The following is a 14,532-nucleotide window of genomic DNA, read 5'->3' on the forward strand; positions in this document are numbered from 1 at the left end:
GAGGAAGCCCATAACACTCATCCTCTTATTCATGCTTTCATCAGATATTTTGAGCAGTCATCAAAAAAAAAAACAAACACACACAGAACAACTTTGACCAGACGTATTAGTGACAATGTTCTATGTTGTTTTGCTCCTGAATATAGCCATAGCGTGTTCATAGCAGAAGAAATCAAGACCAGTATTTACAAGTTTACACAATACTTACAGATGATTGGTTATTTTGACAAGGAGTCCACAAGAACACATTTTTTAAACATGTTAATGATGTTAAAAACATAAACCTATAAAAAGCATCAACCAAATTTGCTGTTGCTTCCTGACTCTACCACATAATTACCATTTCCAATTTACAAAGAACAGAGCTATGAAATAATCATGAAAATATTGTTTTTCTCTAGGGCTTTATTTTTCCTTATTGCAAAAATCTCTATATTTCTAAATTCACTCTGTGCTAAATTCTGTAGACACTCTCCCAGGCTAACCAGCTATCCATCTATCCCCATTGTCAAGAAAGGGTCATTGAACTAGAATGGTATACTTATTTCTGAAATCATTTTAATTATATGAATTTTATTAAGCAGTTATGTGTGATTGAGATTTGCAAACTATGGTGTACTTTATTAATAAGAATTTTCCTAACCTTTACAAGTTTTGTAAATCTTATGATGTATAGTTCACCAATAGGTATTAGAAGGAAAAGTATTTCTGTACATTAGTCCAAGTGTGTAAGCAATGTTTGTAATTTCGTATTGAGTGCTTTCAAAGTATCTTCTTAAGTTCTTAATGACCGAAGTGCCTGGTAAATATATGGTTAATATAAAAAGAGAGAGAATAAGAAGAAGAAGGAAAAACTCCAGAAACATCTAACACCAGCACTAGAGTCCCCAAATCCCACTATATTTTGTAACTAACTATTTTTCACTACATGGATGATATTTTGCTGTATAAGCTATATACAAGTATTATTTCAGGAATTAAGTTAATCCACAAAGAGTCTACAATGTTGGTCAAATCTAAAAAAAAATGGTGCCATGATAGCTTTCTCTTATCAATGAATATTAGAGTATGTGATTTCTTCCACATCAAACATGCATAAAATACTTTCATATATTTTCAGATATGAAAAGAATTTTACTTATTTATCACAGTGCAACAAATTTAATAATAATTAATTGCTATAGGAAGTGTCTAGTTAATTCTTCTAAGAATATAGCAACTCCAGAAAAAAAATGATGACCCCCAGTAGAATTTAAAAGGCATTTGATATATAATGTTTCATCTGCTCTTTAGATAGTATAGATCAATTTTACCTTTCATCATAAAGATAGGGAATTGCAGTGGAGCAATAGTTCATGGATATGGTAACTCTTAAGTCTCATGGCTTGATTCCACCAAGAAATATGCATGAGAAAAGATGTAGGGATCTGATCCCATAAAGTTCACATAGTAGGAAGCCCTATGGGAAAAGTCTTGTCTTTTCCACATAGGGTCATTAGGAGTGTGAATTAACTCAGGGCACACGGAAGCAAAAATTTACAAAAAGGGTTCTTATTTGTCACCTGCTTAAAGTGAAGAGAAGTATAGCATTTTTATTTCCTCATTGTTCTGCTTATGAAGACACCAATTGGAATGAGGCCCTTTTTAAATTTAGAGTTTAAGGCCCTTACACTGACTCAAAACAACAAACTAAAACAAGAAATAAACTAGAGTCAAACTTCCTCAGTTAAATGACCATTCCTCAACCCAAGACAATTGATTATTTTTTATTACTAAACAGGTGTATGAAAGATATAAACAAATAATGCCCTGGTGGCATGGTAGTTACATAATTTCACCCAGGTGAACTTGATAAAAAGAATGCAGGGGTGGAGTCTAGCCTGTCTCAATCACGCCACAGCCCGATGATGCTTTCTTGTGGGTGTGGCCTTCTCTTGAGAATTCAGGAAACTTCTCCTTCTCCCTGGAGGTGTGCCTCACTCTTGGTTAGGAGACCTGAGTAGGCCGTGGGAAGAGACCTGCGGAGACAGGCCTATGATGCTTCCACTGCCACCGGATTCACAAGAGTTTTCACCTACCGGCCTGTATTCTTCCTGCGTTCAGCATCATTGTGAGTGGCTTCATGAGTCTGAAAATGAATTTATGGATGAGTTATGGGCACATGGGCTAATATAAAACTTAAGGACTTTATCTGGACTGGCTTGGGATGTTTTCTCGATATATAATTGCTTTTTGATATAAAGTTCTCTTACACACAAATGAGTATCTCTGAATTTGTTCCTCTAGTCAACCTAGCCTAGCACAGGCAGTATAGTGGGTTACATGTTGGTCTGCAATCTCAAGGTCAGAATTTCTAAACCACCAGCTGATTTCTGGGAGAAAAATGAAGCGTTCTCCTCTTGTAAAGGTTTCCACTCTTCGAAACCCACAGAGGCAGTTCTATTCAGTCCTATCAAGTTACTATAAATTAGAAAAAGTATGAGTTTGTGTTTTGAATTTCTATTACTATATTTGCAGCATTGTCTTTAGCTTCAAGGAGCTTATAGCCAGCTTAAGGTTTTATACATACTGTGGAGATGTATAAAGGGCAGGTATAGAAGAATAAATCAAATTAAAGTGTTATATAATGGTTTCTAGTAAGGACGAGATCATTTTAATTTAAAAAAATTGAAATTAGGTGAAAGGTTATTCTTTGTCATAGACTTATGGTATTAGAGAATATATGTTTAATAATTTCTTAAAAAGGAAATATAAAAATAGTCATTAGAAATACATGGATATTGAAAGACACTCTGTCTGATAGTGAGAGTTAATGTTCTTTTGATATAATGAAAATGTTTTGGATAGTATGCAAAGGTGAATGTAGCATACAACACCCTCCTCCTAAGAAACACAAGCAAATAGACAACACTACAATAGAGTCAATTTTGATGCACACCAGCCCTATATAACTGAATAGAACTGCCTTTTTATTTTCTCAGTTGGAAACCTCTCCAGGAGCAGAACGCCTTAGCTTTTTCCTGTAGATTGGCTGGTCGATCCAACCTGAGTTAGTGTTACCAGCCATGTGCACAACCCACTACAACATCGCGGTTCTTCAACTCAAAGTAAGAAACACCAAAAACTAAATCCATTTCAAACCCTTTGGGTCAATGCTGACTCCTAGGAAGTCTCCTGTATATTTCCAAGACTGTAATTGTGTGTGGAAGTAAAGCCCTGGCTTTCTCATGAGGAGCTGCTGGTGATTTCAAACTATTGGCCAATTGGATCACAGCCCAATGCATAACCACTACCCCACCAGGGCTCCTTAGTGAGACTTGGTCTCACATGGTCTGCACATAATCCCTATAAGCACCTGTCCGTGCAGAAAGACATCATGCTCAGTAAAATTTAGGATCATAGAAAAAGCCTATAGCAAGATGGATTATCATGGTGGCATAGCAATGGGCTCAAACAGCATTAACTGTGACGCTGGTACAGGACTGGGGAGTGTCTCTTTCTGCTGTACATTAAGGTGGGAGTGGTTCAGAACAATCCTGAGGGCACCTAACAACAACAACAACAACAACAACAAGGAAATAGACATCAGCTGTTCCATTTCAATCTCAGGAATTTATGGAATCTATGAAATCTACTTCTTACCATTATCCCCTGAGCCTGCCTCTTTACTATATATAATTTTAGTATTAAACAGCATCTGATATTGAGTACTAAGTGAGCTTCTTCCTGGAACAAATTATATATTTTTATATATGACAGTGTGCCACCAACAAAACAGAATTATTTTAAGGCTATGTATATAAATTTTAAAAAAATTATCTTCTTCAAAGTACTCTTCATTACACTTAATACATTTGTCAAATCTTCATTTCCATTCTTGGAAACATTTTTTCAAACTCATATGTTTTTATGGCTGACAGCATCGTTTTTTCTTCAAATCTTCTATGCAGTCAAGTAGTCAACTGTCTTTTTGTGTCCCTCTATATGCATGGAAACAAAAAGAAGTTGCACAGAGCAAGGTCAGGTGAGTAAGATGCGTGGGGCAAGAGAGGCATGCAATTTTGTGCCCCAAACTGGCCCACTAAGATGCCTGTGTGAGCAGGAACATTGTTGTGCTGATAAAAGTCCCCAGTCTGCCACAAACCAAGCCTTTATTGTCACACACTCTTACAAAAAATTTTCAGAGCCTCTAAATAGAAAGTCCCATTAACAGTCTGACCTGGTGGAACAAACTCGAAATACAATAATACTATGTCAATATGTTGGTTCATTCGGGAAGCTGACAGATGTTGCAAATGGGGTTTGTCATCAATTGACATTCCACCTTTTTTGAAACAAGAAAACCACTCACACATTTTAGTTTTCCCTCAGTGCTGTCTTTGTAAGTTGTGCTTAACATCATAACAATTTTCTGCAGTATTTTTCTCAAGCAGGATATGAAATTTCACTGTCGCACGCTTTCTCATGAATCATCCATCATAAAAAACAAGGTTCAAGTGAAACTGCTTATACAAAAAAATTACCAGACAGAACCTTTCCAGGTGACGCCACTGGGTGCACTAACTCAGTGAGTTGCTAGATGCTCTCCCAGTGGGAAAACTTTGTACTTCAAAAGTTCCACTCCCAGCACAAGTCTAATTTTGGTGGGTGCCCCCTCATATTTGAATTACGTGGCATAGTCCTTATAGAATCATTTCCACAGATATATTCATCTAGCCTTTATTCACTAATCTTCTCTGTAAGGAAGACGTTGTGGAAAAGAGCGTTGTTTTATAAAACCCAAAGTATTAGACAGGATATTTTTTGTGTTACATTTCCTAGTTATATAGGAAGAGGGATGATGCACATGGAAAGCAAGTGTTACCAGTATGGAACAGATTTATTAAGAACAAGTTATTCTTTCTAAAAATAACTTTAAAATAGCATCATATAAAAAAGTGAAGAGAAATATTGCTCTATGAACTGGAAGAAAAACTAATGAGCAAGAGGAAAGGAGTAGACTTAGCAAAGTGAATTGATGATACAAAGGTTTTTTGCTTAATAATATTCAGACTTAGTGGCAGTCTGTTTCTTGTAATGTCATAGAAGAAATGCCCAACTCTTTGGACACTTTTACATACATGTTAAGTGTCTATGTGTTTTATTTTACATCCAATAAAAATGAGATCAAGTTCAAAAAGTGTACCAATGTGGTCATTTAAAAGTGGTATTTTCAATATCCTTAGGGTCTATTGCTTGCTGATGCCAAATAGTGTCTAAATACTTAGAAAAGACTGAAAACCCTCAAAGACAGATGAGCACAATGGAGAAATCCTGACTGCTGTATAATTTCCCTGTGCTTTGCCATCAAGTGAAGTATTTCATTATTCTAAACGCAATAGCCTCCGTATTTCAGTCTGCGGATTTATGTGCTTTCAGAACTGAGCCTGCTTCCGTTTAGAAGATGCACAGCACATTAATGCCATTGAAAAGACACCGTGTTCCATTAACTCCAGTTTACCCATTAAAAATAAAAAGGTGATTATTGTAAGTCCCTTGCCCAAGGACATTTAAGCCTAGGAGATAAATAAATTGGGTTTGTTCTGTGTTGTTTCTACTCTGGAAAGAAAAAAAAGAGTCTCCTGAGGAACAAATGTCTTTGCAGCTCATTTCATGTTTAAATACATTGCCAACACTTTACCCTATATTTCATTTAAGTTGTGCATATCAAAAAGAAAATCACTTCAGCATGGGCTTGATGCTAATTAACATCATGATGTTTCCTTGCCTTTTCCTTTTAGCTAAAGTGATCGGAGGTACTAGGTGCATAACAAGTCAGTCACACACAATACCGTCATTTGATTTTGAACAATTTACCCTTACTTTAAAAAGAACATATTGTTAATGGGCTTTGCCAATACGGCTTTCAGATGTCATTAGGTTAACATGGGAAATGGAAACATGGAGAATGGCAGAGTATATTTGGATTAAAATAGCAACTCAAGAGTGTGTCATTATTTCTCTATATCCATGTTTCTAACTTAATTTTTTCCTTTACCATAACAACAAATTGACAGTGCATTAATTTAGGCTTTCAATTTAAAACCAGCCTTGGAGTTAATGCATTTAAATTGGTGAAAGCAAAGATAACAGCAGGCTAAAAGCTTTGAGTAAATTGAAATGCTATCTAACCCAATATAAATAATTTTGGTACTATCATGATTTGTCTTCTTTATATTAGAAGAAGAATTATTCACCTTAACTTTAGATATTTAGAAACTTTGATGGCTCTTTTTTGATGCCCTTGAAAATTCCCATTTTTCAGTGATTAATTTAACACATGCCAAAGAAAAGAAAAACATACTCTGTTTGAATCAAGAGCTTTCATGTGGTCAGGTTATTTTTATCCTAGAAAATATTTCTGATACACCAACCTATGTTAAACCAACAAACAAAACAATTCCCTGTCATTCATTCCAACTCATACAAACCATCTCCTGTCCCAGAGTCTGAAAATCTTTACAGGAACAGATAGTCTCAATTTCTGCTGTAGGTTTGAATGACCAACTTTGAGCTTGGCAGTACAATGCTTACCTAAAATGCCCACACAGGCTCCTGTAATATATGAAATGGGGGATACTAATGAACAGGACACACAGCATCACTGTACAAAAAAATCACTGGTTGGTGTTCCTCCATTTCCAGAGGTGGCATGTGATCAGGAACCGATGGCACGGAAGGAAGGAGTAAAAGTGACACTGGAGGCATTGACAACAAAGGGAAAAAGAAAAACCAAGCTTCAGACATGGGTAGAATTCCAATTGATATGTTCCCACAGACAGATGCAGTGCTGGAAGTGCTTACTCATCACTGTAGTTCTTAACCTTCCTAATGGCATGACTCTTTAATACAGTTCCTCATGTGGTGACCCCGACCATAAAATTATTTTCATTGCTACTTCATAACTGAAATTTTGCTACAGTTAGGAATCAGGCGACCTGTGTGAAAGCATTGTTCAACCCCAAACGGTCGTGACCCACAGGTTGAGAACCACTCATCTACAGCATGAAGTAAAGAAGACAACTTCCTGGCCCACCATTTGGAAGAGATCCATAGTGGTGCCTTTTCCAAACAATCATTATCCAACAAAAGTAAAATATTATCATTAATATTGCACATAAATAATTTTTTTTCTAAAATTACTTTTAAATTGGTGGCAGCAGTGCATGGCCAGGGAAAACACTAGAGCTTGTTAGAGACTCAGGAATATTATTGCTGAAAGGAGAGACTACCAGAAAAATGTACTTGTGTTTCATTGACTATGAAAATACATTTGGCTATGTGAGTCCTAACAAATTTGAATAATATTGAAAAGAATTGGAGTTTAAATGCTGAACAGCACCTAATAACAACATAAATCGAACTATAATATAAAATACATTTTATATTAAATGCAAGACCAATACTTATGTTGTGATATTTTATAATCTAACCAAAGCATGCTCATTTTTCATTAGATTATAAAGCAGGAGCCCTGGTGATATAGTGGTTACTCATTGGGCTTCCACCAGCAAGGTCCACAGTTTGAAATCACCAGCCACTTAATATGAGAATGATGGGGCTTTCTACTCCAGAAAACAATTACAGTTTCAGGAAACCACAGGCATTGGCTTCGATTTGCAGGCAACAAGTAAATGAAAACATGAGGAGATGAAGCATTTTTTGTTATTGAACAAAAATTTAAACTTGACACCTTCTGAACTCTGTCAAAATACTGAAGTATGGTTATGTAGGACTAATAATATAGATGTTCTGTTACAAGGAGAACCGATAGTCACATGGAAGATGAAAGTTGCAATCGAGAGTATCCGTAACTTAGAACTGCAATACAGTAGTTTACTGGAAATAATAAAGATCATTTAATTATATCCTTTCATTTATCAAAAGTGTATATATACATATATGTACACATCATTGCTTTTTGGACCACCATTCTTATAGCCTATATGGCAATAGCAGAAGTATCTCTTTGTATACCCTCGACTCACTTCACATGTCTGCTTTCTACGACTCATACTATGGCATGATAACACCCTCCTCTCCATGATCTCTGCTGCCTGTAAGGTCAGCAGTTCAACCTCCACAGGAGAAAGATGAGACCATGTGCTCCTGTAAAAAGTTCTAGTCACAGAAATCCTGTATCAAGCCCCTGTGAGTCAGAATCAACTCAATGGCAGTGAATATCAGCATCTACTCTCAGAAGAATTATAAAGTCATTGGAAATTTTAGACCTATTAAAATATGGTATTCTATTTTCCTTTGGATGAGTTTACAAGAAAAAAATTAAAGACAGTTCTTATTTAAAATATGGTTTTATTGATATAAAATTCACATACATAGTTCCATAGATGTATAAACATCATTACAATCAGTTCTAGTGTTCCCTCCGCCCTCCTGCATTCATTATTTACTCCCCCATTTCCCACACCCTCTCAACCACTCTCCATAAACTATTAAATTAGCTGTTATCTCTATGCATCAACTCCTTCTGTGCTTCATAAACTGGGGCCCCAAACAGAAGAATAAGAACACAAAACAGAAATAAAATAATAACAAAGATAAACGTAAAGACCGTGAAAGACCAACACCAGTATTATAAAAAAGCCTGAGAGGAAATTTCTGTTATGGAACAGGGAGAAATATTTAAACCTTGATCAAATTCAGATTGGGTTAAATGGGAGGCAATCTGAGCAGGTATCATACCATAGCTCCATCCACCATAATCAATTTTACAGTAATCTCTGTCTGATAACAAAGCTGTTTGCACGTCTCTAGACTATCGATACAGATGTGGCAGAAGCTTAATCTGACCAGATACTCTGAAGATGGATTTTAGGCTCCCACTGTCCTCTATAACCTGCTATAAATTGGGTGTTCACATTTTAAACTCTGATCATTTTCTGCTATCATGTTCAGTTTTTTGTAATCATCATCTTTGTTTCACACAGACTGATGAGCTTCTTCCATGTGGACTGAGTTGATGGCACATCTATATGGCTTCTTGTTTGGATATAAACCTAAAGGACAGGAATTCTAATGAAACTGTTGGGGTCACACTGGTTTGTGTGCTGGACTGCTGACCTCAGGGTCAAGAGTTTGAAACCACCAGCCAATGCCAAAGAAGAAGGATGACTCTTTCGAGTCCCTTAAAGAGCTACAGTGTTGGAAACCCAAAGGAACAGTTTATCCTTTCATAGCATCATTATGAGCCCAAGCGGATCTGATGGCAGTAAGTTTTTTCTATCTGAGTGCACAATATATTGATCTTTCTGAGATCAATTTTGATGACTTCAAATTTTCCTAATATGAATTTTCTAATTATTAATAGGTATTACATCTGTTTGTCCTCTTTCTGAGCAAATTGTCCTCTCATAAGCAAATGAATGTCTTGAAAGATTTGGTCTATGCATATTATTATAGTCACCTCTACTGTGAACTTGGCCTCTGTCACATTTTGAGTGCCTTATCAATGGAGAGACTCTATTTCTAGCAGTATATCTAGTAATGTTTCAGTACTATTGATAAGATTTTTCTGTAACTAATTCTTCAGAAGTGGACAACCTATTTTTTCTCCATAGTTTGTTCTTAGTCTGGAAGTTCAACTTAAACCTGTTCACCATTGGTGACCTTGCTAGGATTTAAAATACCAGAGACATCTCTTCCAGTGTCACAGCAGAAAGGAACCCACCAAAGAACTACAAACTGACAGATACATAGTAAACAAAGATGTCTGCATGTGTTCTATTGAGCATATAAAGACATTCAACAGTGTAGATCATAAGAACATGATCCTCATGGAACCCAGAATCAATACATTAAAGGATTTGTTGCCTTGGGAAAATGTGCTGCACAAGATTTATTTCAAATCTTGAAGAAGTAACATGTCACTTGGATGACAAAGGGGTACCAGATATAAAGTGTGTTTTCAGTCACCTCTGATGCAAGTGAAAGTTGGACAATAAATACAGGATTACAGAGGAATTAATGCATTGAAATGTGGTGTTGTTGAAGGATATTGAAAGCACTGTGGATTTCCAGAAGAACAAAAATTCTGTCTTCGAAGAAATACAGCCAGAGTGACCCTTAGAAGCAACGATATTGACATTTTGTCTTCAGGTTATGTTATCAGGAGAGGCCACTCCCTGGAAAAGAACATCTTGCTTGGGAAAGTAGAGGGGCATCGAAGAAGAGGATGGCCCTGACTGAGATGGAATGACGCAGTAGTTGCGACAACGGGCTGAAATATAACAACTGTTAAGAGGGTACAAGGCTGGGTAGTGTTTCATTCTACAGTGCCTGTGGTTGGTATGGGTTGAAACTGACTCAGTAGCATCTAATGTAAACAATTACAGCAGGGATAAACTTGCATAGAAATCAAGCCTGACCTGCTCTGGCTACCCAAAGGAAAATCCAAGTTCACATCTACTCAAAGGTGAGACTGAGGTCAGACATGCACTCGCCATTTACCCTTCTTTATCCTATTCTGACACCAGCTATCCCTTCCATGTCACTTCTCCACTGGGTTCAATAATCCATTTTTGTGGATTTAACACACAGTACTCCCAATTATGAGGGTTAGAGAAATTAACAAGAACAACAACAAAAAAAGTTGAAAACATTTCAAATAAAGTCATGCTGTCGACAGCAGCACTTCTTACTCATTCCAGTCGGCCAGCCTTGGCCTGGTCTGCTGCCTCTCGGCCCTGTGGGACATGTGGCCTCTGTGCTGCTCTACGGATGCCTAAAGGGCATGCGACTGCAAACCCAAAGCCCGCTCAAGGCACTGAGTCAGGTCTGTGGACCTGGGGACTGAAGCTCAGTCTCGTGTTCTTGGTGGCTAGGCTGGAGGGGCCCTCTGTCAGGGTGAATACACTCCTTCATGATCGCGTTTCTTTAGGGTCTTGGAATTCTGTCTTCCTGCTTCTGAGATGGCTTACTTTGAATCCAAATGGAATGGCAAAACTGACCAGTCTCTCAGTTATAATCCTTTACACCTCATTTGCCTGTCGCCAACCAGTCTTTGCAGAAGTTACAAATATTACGCATAGTAGACCTATATTACGTAATTCATCTCCCTGCAGTCCACACTCTGGGTAGTGCACATGAACAAAGCAATTGGCTGATAGTCAAAAGATGGAATATTTGAATCCCTCCAAGAAATTTCAGAAGTAAAATTTGAGCATCAATCTAAAGAATTGGCAATTTAAGATCCTGAGCAGTGCCACCCTTCTCTGACACACATAGGAGTAGCATTAGTAGGAATGAGCTCAATGGCAACTGGCCTAGTCATACAGCCCGTAGTACAACGAAAGCCTGTGATATAGACACCTAGCTGGTAGCGTCATGATTAATTTTTAGAAATTGATAGATGGCAGGAATCATACTAAAATTATCACAAGTAGATATTCAGGAATCCCATAGTATCTTTGAAGTTATGTAGTGGCCTCGGGTATTAAATTATGAATCATGAATGCAAATGTTTAAATTATAGCTTAAAACATTCCAATAGTTGTTTAACAAAAATGTTTGAAAATAATTTATAAACAAAAGCATCAATGTATTAAATAGGCTTATTCCCGAGAGTTGCAGGTAGCTTTAGAGAGTATATGGTAGCCATAAGAAGTGAATCATTACAAATCATGTTATATAAATAGCTACATGCACGATTAAAAATCCAATAATAATTAGGTAAGGTAATATCCACTCTAAAAATATCCCTCTTTAAAAAATCTGATGGTTCTTGGATGAGAAAAAAAGGACATTTGCATAATTTGAAAGAGTGTGCAGATATCTCACAATTTGGGACACTCCTGGCATCGTGCCGGGAGCCCAGATAATGATCCCGATTGCTTCCCCTCTCCATCAAGGCACACTCCATAAACTCTGTGGATAATATGTCTGCCCAAGGTCTAAATATCCGAAGAGTTAGACTTAAATTCTGCTATTCTTCATATTGCTCTAAGGCTGTTAGAAGTTAACTGTGATAAACCAGCCATCTTAGTGAATGATCTGAATGGTAGCCTCCACGAGATTGGATGCAAATTTATTCAAATAGACACTAAGGAAGTCATAGCTCTCTGATTTGAAAGACACTATAGTATTTTCCCTGTGCACCAAGAAGTTAAAGAAGACAGTTTGTCTAGCAAGCAGGCAGGAGGGTAAACAATCAACAGCACTGCAGCAAGTTATGAGCTGTGTTTGCACGACGTGGGATGACTATATGTACCTTCTCAGATGACTGGCTTCTTGTAACAGGTTTCAGTAATCTGGGATTCCATGGCTCATAAAAAGGAAATGAAATGAAAAGAAACTTCCAGGAGACAGAACAGGAAAAACATTATAATACCAAATGGAATCCGGGAAACTGGCGAAAATGAACGATGAAGAGCCACATTGTCAAGAGTTGAATTAATTACCACAATTAATAACCATTACAGTTCTGGATGCATTATTACTTTATTACACCACTTATAGATGAGAATGCTTCAAAAAATAATTTGCCCGTGTAACAGAGTAAACAATTACACTCTGAGCGAGGTTTTTCTCTGAATTTAGTCACTGAGATAAACCATCTTGCTTCCTATCATAGATAAATAACATGATAAATAGCAGAAAGTCACACCATTAAAGGGAAATGCTCAGATTGGAATATGGATGGTGGTAAAAAAAAAAGAAAAGAAGGTTAATTTCTGCAATTTTTTTACAACCCAATTTCTGTAATTATAGGAAGAACCTGCATTTAAATCAACCTCCTTCTAATTTTATTTTTTACTTTTAATGCCTCAAAGTATTTTGTCAATGAGAAAAATAAATAACAAATAAATAACACTGTGTAGGAGATATATAACATTCTCTAATTTTGATTATAGTCAGAAACTTATACCATAAAGCAGAATTTGACAATAGTCATTACAGGGAAATATGAAATTAAAATATTGCATTGTTCTGTGCATGCCAATACAGATGCTGTGGAGAGCATTTGTTTGCCATCAAGTAAAGCAAACAAATAACATCACTCAAGGTGGTGTATATATATATATATAATTATTGTTATTACTATTAAGATTGGATGCCAAGTTGGATGGAACAGGATTCTCATTATTTTTGTTGTTGTTAGCCGTGATCTGGTATAAGATAATCACTTCCAGAATATGATCTCTTATGAGGAGACAATCAGTTGAAAGATAGTTTCCTTGAGTTCTTGATGTACTTCCAATATATATGGATTTTCTGGCAAAGGTCTTTTGCTGGCACTGGATCCTGCATTTGCTTTCTATCATCTTACGTGCAGTTTTTTTTTTTTTTTAATTTGAGCCAGAAACCTGCCATCTTACTTGCTGATCCTGGGACTCACTCGCCTCAGCAGCCTTTGAGTAGGCAGGCTGCAATCTGAACCCCAAATACTTGCTTCACCATCCTTTGGAGTTATAAAAGTCAGGAGAAGCTTCCACTCTGACATCTGGCCAACAGACTTAGAATTTCCTAGTGTCTGCAACCACATGAGTGATTTCTTTGAGATAAATATCTCTCTACATGAATGCATGTAAGCTTCACTGAGTTTTGCTTCTCGGGATAACCCAGCCTAAGGTAGCATCATAAACTACCATCCCTGACAAAGCAGAAAACTGAAAAGACCAAACTCACTAGCACTGAGTCAATGTCTGCCAGGCTTGACCTTCCCCTATGAGTTTGCAAGACTGTTTGTAACTCTTCGGAGGAGCAGAAAGCCCTGTTTTTTCCTGCTTAGCTGGTGGTTGTGGTTAATAACTCAGTGAGTAACTACTGCACCACAAGGGCTTAGTAAAAATTCTATAGTTTCTTTGTTTTCTTTTTTTACCAAATAGATAAAAGAAAATATGCTATCCCGATAAACAAGTATCACACTTATCTGATTTTTGTTTCCCACTGTACTCATGTTTCATCAGCCCTTCATTCTGACTGCTATTTCATTAAGTTTATGTATTTGCCTTGTATCTCCTTTCTTGATCACCTGTTTCATCTTTATTTCCCATCTACAGCCACCATCTGCGCACAAATACGTTCTTAGGCTGCATACATTGGTTATTCTATTAATTGCATTTGTTGCATTTTTCTTTCTGTAATTTGAACACTTTTCCATTCCTCTGACTCAGTCTCTTCTCAATAAGGATGTTGTATTGTTTGGGGGGGGGCAGAGTACCACATTAATGAGAGTGGGGGTTACTGGTATATCATTACTGATTTCATTTGATGAACTAGACTATATAGAATGTATTTCATTTAAAAACATAATGAATGAATGAAGGAATGGAAGGAAATAAGGAAGAATGAACAGATGGATGGGGAAGTGAAGTCTTGAAGCCATTAAAAGAAGCACTCTAAAGGTCACTTTCTTGAAGTCGGGTATCTGTTTTTCTATTGTTCGGTATATGAAACCCAGGATTGACGGACCTATAGGAACAGCAGGTAGAAGAAGGGTTTGGGGGCTGAGGGTACAGTGGTGAATGTGGGGGT

The sequence above is a fragment of the Tenrec ecaudatus genome, chromosome 4 (genome assembly GCF_050624435.1).
Source record: "Tenrec ecaudatus isolate mTenEca1 chromosome 4, mTenEca1.hap1, whole genome shotgun sequence".
NCBI lineage: Eukaryota > Metazoa > Chordata > Mammalia > Afrosoricida > Tenrecidae > Tenrec > Tenrec ecaudatus.